The following is a 14,048-nucleotide window of genomic DNA, read 5'->3' on the forward strand; positions in this document are numbered from 1 at the left end:
ACCAAGTTTCCCTGCTATCTTTGCCTTCGGGACAGCAGGGACGCCAAGGCGCACTACCACAGGCGGGACTGGCCACAGCGGACCGAGTTCTCTGTGGGGAGGAACAACGTCAAGTGGGAGCCACTGGTGGACCCCCGGAAGGTGCTGATGCCACCACTGCACATCAAATTGGGCCTTATGAAACAATTTGTCAGAGCTCTAGATAAGGAGTCGGCAGCCTTCAAGTACCTTCAAGACTTCTTCCCTAAGCTGTCTGAGGCAAAGGTCAAAGCCGGTGTCTTCGTCGGACCACAGATAAAGAAGATCCTGGAGTGCAATGAATTCCCCAAGAAGCTCACTAGTAAGGAGAAAGCGGCTTGGAACAGCTTTGTCGCAGTGGTTCGGGGCTTCCTGGGCAATCACAAGGCCGAAAACTATGTGGAGCTGGTTGAGACTCTGGTGAAGAACTACGGCACAGTGGGCTTTAGGATGTCCTTCAAAGTCCATATCCTTGATGCTCATCTTGATAAATTCAAGGAGAACATGGGAGCGTACTCGGAGGAGCAAGGTGAGCGCTTCCACCAGGATATACTGGACTTTGAACACCGCTACCAAGGACAGTATAACGAGAACATGATGGGAGACTACATTTGGGGGCTGATTCGTGAAAGTGATTTACAGTATAATCGTAAATCCTGAAAAACTACTCACTTCTAAATCTTGTGTAGTCATTTTTGTATTACTTTAGTATAAATACATGTTAATTTGGATTCATATGTTGTTTTTTTTCTGACTTTATGTGAACGAAAAGACCGTTTTCTCATTGGAAATAGGTAAATTTCAAAATATCACTGTCCTGGTCACAAAAGCAAAGTTTGTGGGGAATAATAACCATTTTCTATACTTTTGAGGCATAAGCAATTAGGAAATAACACTTACTACCCAGGAACAAAAATTGTGTTACATAGTGTTATGCTTCGGATACCACATTTAAAAAATTGAGTGATGCAAACTATTTCACTCAATATTTTTATTCTTTATGCAAGTCAAGGTTGTTATGATAGTAGAAAACACTAGTGGAGGCTTTGAGTAAATTGTTGATGCTCACAATGCATCAGAGTAGAAAAATGCAACATATCTGAGACTTTTGCACAGCAGTGTATACAGTACATATATATATATATATTATATATATATATATATTTATATATATTAGATATATAATATAGGTGCGTCAATATTATTGTATAGTATGGGCAACATGGACAAAACCAACCGTCCCTTTTCCAATTTTTTCACATCCCTGCCAAAATACACATGCAAACGTGTGTTAATTGTTTTGATTATTGTATTTGTAAATTGTTAATTGTTTTGGCAGTTGGTAATAATTGTAAATTGGTGCTAGCTGCCTATACTTGTTCTCTTGGGCATATAAACCCCAGCGTTCGTTCATTTGAAGCTCTGCTGTGTGAAGAAGACTGATTGATGAGTCTGCTCAGTCGTATTCAAAGGTACCGTGTTTTGTTATTTGTCAGGTAAGCGGCTTAGCCATTCTGCGAGTTATTCAGGGAACCTGCAGATATTTAGTTAGTGCTCTGAAGGAAATAGGCATTTGTTTTTGTTTCATTGTGTCGGTCCCAATGGGCTGATATAACACCAAAACAATAAAGCCACTTTGCTTATATAATTTAGAGTCAGTACCGGCTCCCTCTATTCTAGTTCCTACTCCAGACACTCTCACAGCCACTACCCAGCTCTCGTTCTGGCTAACGCTCATAGGCTTATTTACTGCAATTGTACTTTTCTGTCTGCTTTCAATTGTTCCCATTCATCACTACTGCTCTGATGTATTCCCCTACCTTATAACCCCCAGCCTAAGCCCACCTCCTGACCCACTCTCTCGCCAATCACTGCAGCACACTCCTCAGCTGCCTGGCAACTGTGGAAGCTGCACCATTCCTCACCGGTGGGGGTGATTCGACTAGACTGCTATAAACTCACAAACCTTCCCCACAGACACACATACTCCCTTCGAACTATACTGAGAGGGAAGGCCCTATATTAGTGCCCCCCCCCCCCCCCCCCCCCAACATGGTCCCATCCTGGACAATACATGCACCTATTCAATAACAAACAGTCAAACAACATAGAAGAGTCCCTTAAGGGTCCAGCACCCTCTGCAGTCCCTCAAGTTGCTACAATATACAGTGCCTATAGAAAGTCTACACCCGCTTGAACTTTGTTCACATTTTGTTGTGTCAGTACCTCAGAGTTTCATGCATTTAAATGAGGATTTTTTTTCCACTTATCTACACACCCTAAACCACAATGTTAAGGAGAAAAAAGTTTTTGAGAAAAAAATATAAATATGTGTGTGTGTGTGTGTGTGTATATATGTATATATATGTATATACATACATATATATAATACATATACATATATATATATACATATATATATATTATATATATATATATATATATATATATATATAATATATATATATATGTATGTGTATATATTATATATATATTTATATATATAATGTGTGTGTGTGTGTATATATATATATATATATATATATATATATATATATATATATATATATATATATATATATATATACACACACACACACACACACACACACACACACACACACACAAAATTTCCAGAGCTGCTGACGACTCAATTATGAAAGCCTTCGTGGAAACCGGCTGTGAGTCTGTTGGGTAGGTCTCTACCAACTTTGTACAGTTAGATTTGGCAATATTTGACCATTCTTCTTTATAGAACTGTTCAAGCTCTGGCAAGTTCCTTGGGGAGCGTTGATGGACAGCAATCTTCAAGTCATGCCACAGATTTGATAGGATTAAGGTCGGGGCTCTGATTGGACTCGAACATTTACCTTTCTGTTCGTACAATACATACTCAAACGTGTTATGATTTTGAATGTGTGGTTCTAAAGGATGCCGTTATTTTCATTGCTTGCGCTGGCACCTCTTTCTTTACAAATTAAGAATACCTCTTATAATAAATAAAACCTGTGACTTGTGACTAACTTGTTAGTCAGTCAGGCGGTGTACAGGGGTAATTTCAGTTACTTGTTTCAGCTTTATTTTTTTTTTTTCTTGTTCACACGAATGTTGGGACAAAACGCTTTTATCCTTCCTCTCACAGTTGGTTCGCATTTTGCCAACTTAAGTCATGAACAACAAACAGTTGTTTATCCCCACTTTTGACTCGATTAATAGCTTTTAACTTTTAAGACTTTTTTTTTTTTTACTTTTTATGCAGTAAGGATATACTCAGCAGTAGATAATGTTGAGCTCGAAAGAAAATTCAACTGCAAAATCAAATGTTTAACTTTCTAATAAGGCTAATTACATTAGTGTTTTTTCCTCAGATTCAATTTAAACTAGTCCGTGTATTTTTCTAAATAGAAAAATGTTGGTATCACCTACAAACATAGTTTTAAATGGTTGCATTTTGTCAGCTAAATGTGGTTTTCATTGGTTACATTTGGTTAGCTGTGCAAATGGTTTCATTGGATAGAAGGGAAGCGATGCTGGCTTCTGTACAATACATGTATATGACTGTACCATGAATCTGTAGTCTGTAATAATACAATACAAAACAAACACAATTTTAATTGCGCCTATGCAACACCCTAGAGCCCAGAGAAGGCCTCGCTCTGTTTGCAACATCTAGGTGGTAAAAACGCGCAAATATCTGACTACCTGTCCATGTAACAGCATTACAAAGCTCATCCAGGGAGGCGCCATGAAGGAAAGCCCAGGAAGTTGCTTGGCCCCTGGTAGAATAAGCCGTAATATCCCCCAGCAAGGGGGAGTCTGTCTGTTCATACGCCAAGCGTATAGCATCTTCCACCTAGTGCGCGAGATGTTGCTTTTATAGGGCCTGACCTCTAGAGCGGGACCCATAGCAGACAAACAGCTGGTTGGACTGTCTCCTGGATGCTGCCCCATCCAGGTAACCACTCAGAGCCCAGACTGGGCAAAGCATGTGCTGTCTACGATCCTCCTCTGACTCGTGCTGGGGAGGTCTGAAAGTTTCCAAAACCACCCGTTGGTTAATATGGAACGATTAGACCACCTTTGGCAAAAATGCTGGATTCGTTCATAATGTTACCCGCGAGTCATTTCCAGTGAAAGCCATACATGTGTCATCGATGGACAGCGTATGAAGCTCACTTTCTCACCTGGAAAACGTAATGGCTATTAAAAAGGCCACCATCAAGGAGACAGCTCTGATGCCATGGGCTCAAAAGGGAGACCCATAGGGACCTGCAATACCAGTTCCAGATTCCACTTGGGGACCATGCTTTTCATGGGAGGACGAAGCCGCTGAGCCCCTTTAAGAAATTGTACTGCCAGGAAGTGTGCCCCAGGGGACAAATAGTCAATTTTGTCATGGCACTCTAATATTGCTGCCAGGTATACCGTCAAGAGTGAAAGCGGATTTTCCCGCATCAATGTTGCATTTTTCTACTCTGATGCATTGTGAGCATCAACAATTTACTCAAAGCCTTAACGTGTTGTAAGAAGGTTAATATTGTCTCAGTAGGGCATGTCACTGGATCATAACCTTCAGCAATGCACCAGTTTTGGAAAACTTTCCATTTATATGAATACTGGGCTCTAATACTCGGCGCCCTGGCTGACTGTAGTGTCTCTACCACTGCATCTGGCAAACCTTATCTGGATAGACTGCATCGTTCAATGGCCAGACCCAGAGTTGGAGCTGGGCTGGGTTCAAGTGCCATAATAACCTCTCCAATTGGCTCTGGAGGTGCTTCTGTAGCAGGAGCTGCCACGGTTGACCCGTGTCAGAGAGGAGAGCAAACCAGGGGCGCCTCGGCCATCTGGGTGCAACCAGCAGAACCTGTGCTCTCTCCACCCTGATCCTCTAGTGTCAGGGGTAATAATGGTAGCGGAGGGAACGCATACAAGAGCCCCTGTGGTCAGGGGTGGGCTAGCACGTCTACTCAGAGGGGGGGCCCCCCGTCTCTCTCCATAGATAACTATAGCGGGCAATGAGTGGACTCTGCTGTGGCGAAGAGGTCGACTCGTGCAGTACAAAACCTCTTCCAAATCTGTTTCAGCACCTGAGGATGCAGTCTCCATTCTAAGCTGTCTGGAGCTCTTCTGGACAGGAGGTCTGCTGCTTTGTTGTCCACACCATGGGAGGTGAATGTCCCTGATGGAACGCAAGTTTCTATGCGTCTAGGACAGGAGTCTGTGCGTTGCGTGGTGAAGGCCTGGTGAACTTAGGCTGCCCTGGTGGCTTATGTAGGCTATCACCATAGTGTTCTCCGTCCGGACCAGCACATGTTTGTACGCTAGCTGCTGGCAAAAATCAGAAACCGTCTGTGCTACTGCTTGCAGCTCTTGAGCATTAATATGCGCTTGCTGCCAATGTCCCTTCCACTGACTTCATATTCCTCTCCCATTCCAGACATGTCCCCAGCCCGTGCTGGAGGCATCCTTTTGTGAGGGGAGCCCGAGGGGAGATCAGAGGAGTAAATTGCCGGGACAGAGCCACCACTCCAGTGTCTTCTGGCATTGTCTGGACACTTGCACCAACCAGTGCTGATCTCGGACCTGGTGCACCTTGAGTGTATTTACTCAGGCTTGAAGCACGGTGCATTCTCAGCAACCCTTGTGGAAGGATTCTCGAGGTGGTTGCCATCAGCCCCAACCACCTTTTGATATGTTCTGACCTGTAGAAGTGCATCCTCTCTGAATTGGGATAGCGTGACTTCCAATGACCGAATCCTGTCTTCCAACAGTGAGGCAAGCATGCTCACAGAGTTCAGTTTGATCCCCAGGAACACTGGACTGAGACGGTACGAAGTTGCTCTTCTGTTGATGTATGGAGAGCCTTAGCCTTAGCGTGTGCTTTGGAATGTGTGCAAATTTGCCAACCGTCCCTCTGCACCGGTGGTGGAGAAGGGGAGGGTGACCCAGGGGTATGGGAAGCTCCCTGGTCACAGTAACGGGAGGGGTCCTAGAGGACCTTTTGTGAAGGGCCCTGAACCACAGATCTCAATCTCCCCTGATCCGAACAGAGACTCTACTGGGGAGAGGGCTGTTCTCCTGTGTTTAGTTCGTTTTGAGAACTTTATGCATGGAGAGCAGTCCAGCTCGCCCGCCAGTGCCTTGGCTGCGTGGTCTGGCCCCAAGCATCTGGCGCAAGATGAATGTTCAACCTGCCCGGGAAGCTTTGCCTCACACTGGTGGAAACCAGCTGATGACCCTGTGGAGCGCACTGACATGGCGCGCCTCGGTGCAGAGCTTCAGTTAGCGCAGGTGGGATCGGTACCGAGTGTAGGTAGTGAAAGAGAGAGTAATGGCTGCTTACCAATCTCCAGAGGGGTCGAAACCAGCTCTAATCAGAAAACTGACGCGAAACTAAGGCAAGAGCACTTCAACAAAAGCTCGAAAGCGTAATTTTACCATGTATTTGTGAAAAATTTGTATGTTCAGAACCAACAAATCAGCAAATTTCAGAAAAAGATGCATAAGGGAATCTGCGACCGATCTTAGTGATGTGAGATAGAAGGCGATATGCTACTGTGAGGACGAACCTCTTCAGCAGGTGATGGGAGGGACTTCCTCCTCACAGCAGGGCCCTGATAGGGCAGCTATTTTATATATGCTCAGTGATTGACGGTCAGAGAGTGCTCTTTCCATTTGGTAATGGTTGTCATTCCATTGAAAGGGAACTCCTTTATAGCTAACACTGTCGACATGGAATTGTGAGGTAAGAACTTCCTGAAACAAGATACACGCATGATATGAGGCAATTCACAGTTAATATAGGTACCAAATTGAATAAGCACCTTTTTAAGTAAAATCTTATCAGTATAACAAAAAAATCACAATTTAAAAAAAATAAAACTTGATAACAGAATTAGGGAAGTTGATTTTGAGGGAGGAAGCTTCTTGTGTCCCTAAATTGAAAACAAACTTTTAAAAAAATAAAATAGAAGACTGGGCGTACACTAGTGGTGGGACACGTCTCTGCAGTTTTGAAAAGAACGCATTACACTGTCGTAATGTATGCGTTTATCTCATTAGTTTTGTTTACCTTGAATCAGCGTTAGTTTTTTTTTTCTAAAAAGTGAGCAGGTGGACCAGGATAGGTACCGTGTTTAATCAAGTGCATCATTGGATGAAGACAGTTTTAGGTGTTTTTGCTTATATAGTGAGAATCCTAACACACGATAAAACTGTGTGTGTGTGTGTGTGTGTGTGTGTGTGTGTCTATATATATATATATATATATATATATATATATATATATATATATATATATATATATATATATATATATATATATATATACACAGTGCGAGGTGTTCACTTAAATTGTCCGTTAGTGATAAAAGGCAAACTATTAGACGTGATAACTCTAATTTTGTGTTGGAGTTATTTTCGTCTGTGAAGAGGGATATTTAGGCGTTGTAATAAACATACTTAAAGATAAGTAGTTAACATCGGATGTATAGTTCCTCTATATATTTCGTGTTCTGTGTATGATCCACCACCCTGGCAAAGTTATGGTGGACCTTTCATCATTGACTTTGCCAAGTAATTTTAACTTTAATATGGATTACAAATGCCTTTGTAATATTTCTGTTCGATCCTATTAGAATCACAGCACATGAAATGGCTCTAGCTCGTTAAAATGGCTAATCAAATCAGTTTTACGTGTTTTTATTTCGTTTTTTATTTATTTATTTATTTTTTTTAATTAACTGCACTTTATTTTCAGCGATTGTTGTTTGATAAACTTCCACCCGTTGCTCATACTGTGACGGTGGGATTGTGGGCGTGAGCCACTATAAAGCCACACGGGCAGTTAAAATGACACATTTTGACTAGCAGTGTGGAGTAACCGGGTTTTCAGACAAACTTTCATGCAACGCTAGTTTCCTGATCTGCTGGTGCTATTTACCACACGGCGGAGACACGGACACTACAGTAAGTAAAACCTTTTTACTCATGTTTCACTATCATTTGACAAGGTGATTGATACAATGTTTGTTTATAGTCAATTTAGAAACCTCATTTGTTTTACAGGTATCGCAAGGTACAGTATTACTATGAAAATCATTATTCTGCAAATTAATTTGCATTATATTTAAGAATTGCATAAATCCAAAACTTATTAAGGAATTGTCTTCTATATTTATTTATTATATTCTTTGACAAAGGTATTTTTTAAAAATAGTTATCAAAGCTATTTTTTTCAGCCTGTAACCCGTCTCCTAGTTCTCTATGTATGTATGTATATATCATGTGTTTTTTGTCATTCTTTTATGCGCTTACTGATGAGTACCACCCCTCACTTAAAAAACATGATTTAATCAGTTACCACACAGTCATAGCAGAGAAAGCATTAAGGATAATCCTCTGATTCTTGATGTTTGTTACAGAATCTGTTATGCAGAGTTAAAGTCAGTTTGGAAGAATTAATTGGGAATTGGTCAAATCCAATTTAAAAAGTTAATTACTTTGAAGGGGGGAACTAAAACTACACCTTGGGATTGATGGCTGGGAGGAAGTTGGAACAGAGTAGGGTCATATTTATTCATTCAGGTCAAATGGTGTACACTAACCCCTCAAGTGTGTCTAAAATTTAAATATATATAAAACTGTGTTAATATTAACAGAAAACGACAATATAAAATCTTATAACAAGTGTAGTTGTATAGTAGGCATATCCCCTTCAGTAGCATCACATATGAATCCCATTCATTCTGTCAAATAGCCCATGTTTATTACTTAATTTGGCTGATGTGCACCCAAGGAGAAGTTATTTAAATTCACCCTCCAGAAATGAGGTTAGGAATTAAGTGTAATAAGAACTGCTTCTTGAAGTATGCTATTTACTTATATCCAGATAATCTATAATCTGTCTCCTGCTCTTTTTGTTCCTAGCGTTACCCATCAACATCATGAAATCTCTGAGATGCAGGTGGTACGTTCAGCTCGTTTGCATGCTGATCTTTGCTGTGGCACATGCCAAGCCAGGATTTTTAAAAAGTAACCAAGCAGGAGGAAGCAATAACCCAGGAAGCTTGGGTGAGATCGAACCACAGTGTTGGGATTCCTCATCTCTTGCCCTTGTTGAAGTGAAGAAACTCAGAGTAGCAGATTCTGTCAATGGTCTTTGGGACTTCATGATCTTCCTGAGGTTGTCCGAGTATCCAAAGCATAATGCCCTCTTCAATGACCTCGCCCAGCTCTTCTGGGATATCTATGTGGATTGTGTTCTATCTAGGTCCCATGGACTTGGCAGGCGATACATTGTGTCAAAGAAATACACAAAATATACACAGAATTTTAAAGAAAGTATGTGTTTTATTTTCTATGATTTTCTTTAGTACATACCTAACTTAGGGCCTCATTTTAAATGTAGGCCAGTAGTATGCACTGATTCTGTACGTCTCTCTGTCTAACAGTTAAATGGTGAACGTTTTTATCTGAGAATCCTAGCCTATAGACCTTTTTTATGGCATTTGGGTATAATCTGATAAACTGATGTAATACTTTTTTGAAATGTTAAACCTACTGTAAATAGATGAATGTAGTCTGCAATTATGAGGACCCCTGTATGTAGGTGCACTAATTTTTGTAATACTGAAATTCTCTTAAGTTCCAACTTTCCAGACAAAAACAATATTGGCACCTGATACTTTAAGTTTAAACTGTATTAAATGCACAGTAAAAAATGTGGCCATGAATATCACCATACTAAAAAATATATAGTTATATTACTGTATAGTTACACTAGTTACACACTTTAAACAATCTGGGCTCTCTATTAAATTGTTAAATCACTAAAAGAGGACCCTAGCTTGTTAATTATATTAAAGGAAACAGGTTTAGTTAATTATGGTTTCGAAGTCTAATTTACTTCAGCTAATTAAATTATTTATATAAGAAACTGAGATGAACCACTTGAAATACATACATTATTAGCAATTGTTTAAAAGTAACCCTAACCTGATTTTTCCTTTTCTCTTTTCAGATTTCAAAGGTTTTACTGGGAAACGTATGGTCGGAATAGTGAAGAAAATACTTAAGAAATAAATGAGTAAAAATAAATGTTCTTTAAGGATGACTGTCTGCTTCAAAAATAAGGGACTGTAGACTAGACACCATACATTTTCATTAAAGTAGTCCTGAGATGGTACTGCACACCATTAATATCAAGTGTACAGTGAATACCAGTATTAAAAGCATTACTTATTTTTTATTACCTATTATCAATAATACAAAAATGCAAGCTTATCCTGCCCTTTAAGTAGCTCTATTAAAAACCACACATTTTGTATACTTTGAGGCAGACATAATGTCTCCGGAAACCTGCCAAAGTTGAAACTAAACTATACCAGCAGTATTATTTGCAGACATTCCCTTGTTTGAGCTTAACTTTATACTGTAATTCGACCATTGTAATGTGGATCCAACATATTTTGTATAGATGTATTTCTCAATTCAAAGTAAAAATGTATATTTTGTTAATGAGGTAAGCATTTGCATCTGTCATTTTTTATGTTTTCAAAGACAGTATCATGTAAATGCAGTGAGACTACATCACTTTATTTTATTAATAAAATGTTCTATGCAAAACTAAAGCTATTTAAAGTATCCCACAAATTAAAAAGTAAAGCTTCACATTGTCCAAGAATATATCTGGCTAGAAGCTGGAACAGTTTACTACTTTACCCATCCTTGCTGACAATGACATGCACCGCACTCCATACAAATGTATTAAAGATTCATTAAGCACTGCCAAGTAAGACAACAAAAATACAGTACTTAAAGATATATAACACTAAGGAATTATATGATTTCTAATACATAATTTATTTGACAGATATCGAACGCATCTGGTTTTGCGCCAACTCTCTTGTTCCTCTGGTGGAGGCGTGCTCCAGTGCAAGGTCTGTGTTTGCCAAAGGTCCTCCTGTTAGCTGGGCTGGCATGCTGTCCACCGTTACCACGCGGCCACAGAAATTCTGAAAGGCAAACCAATTAAATTCACTCGCAGAACTGGTCTTGATTTTTATTTTCAACAGCAAACTATGATTTGTTTCTCAAATATACTCAAAATAATTTCAGTGTGCAAGGTTGGTTCTATGTAAAATGTCCCCTGTACAGCAGTGGGTGTGGTACCTGATACAGTCAGGTGCTGTGGAAACTTCTTTTTTTTTTTTTTTTAATCATGCATCAACTACCTTTGTGAAAAACCAAAGAACCAAAGGTGACGCGTTTTTCTTTAGAAAAAGACCTGGCTGTACACCAGATGGTATTGTTTGACATTATGTGGCACTGTGTCATGTTCTAAAAAGTAATTGAAGCAACAAAACTTTTCAAAAAAATGAGAGAAGGAAGAAATTGTGACAGTTACATAAAACTTAAATGTAGCATGAAAGCAACATACCATTTAGTGTTCATTTGTCTATAAAACTGAATTTATATTATCATGACCAAGATTTAGACAATTAATATTTTCCCTGTCAGGTTCAGTACCATAGATGTACCGTACATTTCCAATGCTATTGGGAGTTGAAAAGTAGTGTATTGGCAATTTATCATTATTTAGACAAATCAAAATGTATTCCTACTCATTTGGTTGCAAATGCCACTCTTCAGAAAAGGAGAGTTGATTGTATGCACAAGATTGAGTCACAATATGATTCACTTACTATATGGAGACCTGTATCTTGAAAAACTGCATCTTACTGTTTCATCTTGGGTTTGGATGACTCTATGGCTTTCTCCTTCAGACTTGTATCCATAAAAGCATCCTAAAATTCCCCAACATATAGGTATGAGTTGCTTTTTTGTCTGTACATCACCTACAGTATGTACTGTAAGTTGAAGTGAGATTTAGGGAGTGCTAACTGCCTGTAGATCAAGGGTACTCAACCTTTTTTGAATTACACCATACCTTGTAATTAGAACAAAACAAAAACAAACATACCTTGTATCTTTTGTAAAATGGACGATCCTATTAACATCACTCTGTCTTAAACTTGACAATAGTTTTTTCAAAGAAAATATTACCGGAAATGTTACAAACATTTAAAAACACATGCTTCTCTGGCTAAACTCTTTTTAAATAAATAATCTGCCATTAGTCAGTACATCACCATAGCTGACACACTGAGGACAAGGTTCGTCTGCCAACAAAGGTAAATCCAATTTCCAAGCAACTTTGTTCATATTTAGATGTTTTAGTTTTTTAGAAGGTGATGCACCTGCACCATCGCTATTTTTTTTTTTTCACGTACCACAATCCAATTCATTTTATGTACAGAAGAAGTGTCACTGATTCTTACACAAAATCACCAGTAATTGGGTCTCTGCTTTCTTAGGCGTGGTTTTCCAGACTAAATAAGTACCAATATCTTAGGTAAACAAAAAACAAATAATTAAAAAAACCAACAAAAAAGTTCATACAATCCATATTTAGACTTGTGTACATTTTAAAATTTGTAATTATTACTATAATTACTGTATTATTAGAACACTCCCAGCGCCCCCCTAGAAAGTGGCCACAGCGCCCCAACGAAAACATATTAATGATTGAACAATACATTTTCGCAACAATAATAATCTTTTAAATAGATCTGAAGCTTGTATACATACTGGTCAGCCTGGGACAGAACTTGGTCTTTTAATGTGTTTTTATATATGTTTAGATAGACTGCATGCTTAACTGGTGGCCTGCATAGAATTGCTTTATACTCTGGCATCTGCACTGCCTTCAACTGCAACCATAGGGCTACTGATTTTCCATTCTTAGCCAATTTAATTTTACAACAATGTCTAATTCCACCCCTCCCCCCACCCCCCCCACACACACTATTTCTGTTCAACATAATAATAATTAAACATGGCATTTGAACATAAACATAATGTTGATAGTTAAAATAAGTAAATTAATCAATATTACCCAATCGCTGGCATTACAATAACAATAAAAAAAAAAAATATTAAACAGTTTTGCAACAGTCCAGCAATGTCATATGAGAGTAATCCTATTTACAGTACTTGAAAAATTAAGTTTAGCATTTTACTGACATTACAATAACCAGGACAAAATATGAAACACACAACAAAAAAAAAGGGTGTTGACGTTGCTCTAAACAGGTTCACTGCTGTGTATTACATGATTGTAATTTAAAAAGCTCCCCTTTTAAGGTAAACGCATCATTAATCTTCCCAATTGTTTCTTTGCTAATTCTGCCTTGTTATTTGCTAAATTTAACAAGAGGTGTGTCACCAGACAGAATGTCTTTATGAAACAAACACAATAGGAGTTGTAGCATTCGGTAGCCTGTGGTCTGGACCACTCAGCGCTGTGACATCACAGTGGTCCGGACCACTCCATGGGACCACAGGGACCACTGGTACCACTCAGCGCTGTAATGTCACAGTGGTCCGGACCACTGGTACCACTCGCTGCTGCTGTTATATTCTGATTTCACAGTTGATTTCACATGTTCTCATACTTACTTTATAGTGATATAATTAATGCAACTGTTTATATCTAATAATAAAGGGCTTCAGAAAACTCAAGCAGTTCTCATTCATTGTCTGTGTACTGCGCAGTGGTCCCTGGGATCACTCATACGCCGCTGCTAGGCTAGATTATGATTTCACAGTTTTATTATTTATTTTCCTTTCTTCTAATTATTGTTGCACTGTCTCGTACTTTATGTACAGTGATATAATGAATGCAAGTGTTTATATAATATACTACTACTACTACTACTAATAATAATAATAATAATAAATAATAATAATAATAATGAGCTCGGTCAGGACCATTCAAGCAGGGGCTCACATGAAACTCGTCACAAATCACCTGTTCCAGTTAGGTCTGTCAGTGCAATGCAAAAAGTCAACTCACACCTTCACAGACAGCCACCTATTTAGGCGTGTGTCTGGATTCTAGGACCATGTTGTCCATTCTGTCGGAAGACAGAGTGCAGAGAATAGCCACTTGTCTGAAACTTTTT

The sequence above is a fragment of the Polyodon spathula genome, chromosome 3, assembly GCF_017654505.1.
Source record: "Polyodon spathula isolate WHYD16114869_AA chromosome 3, ASM1765450v1, whole genome shotgun sequence".
Classification (NCBI taxonomy): domain Eukaryota; kingdom Metazoa; phylum Chordata; class Actinopteri; order Acipenseriformes; family Polyodontidae; genus Polyodon; species Polyodon spathula.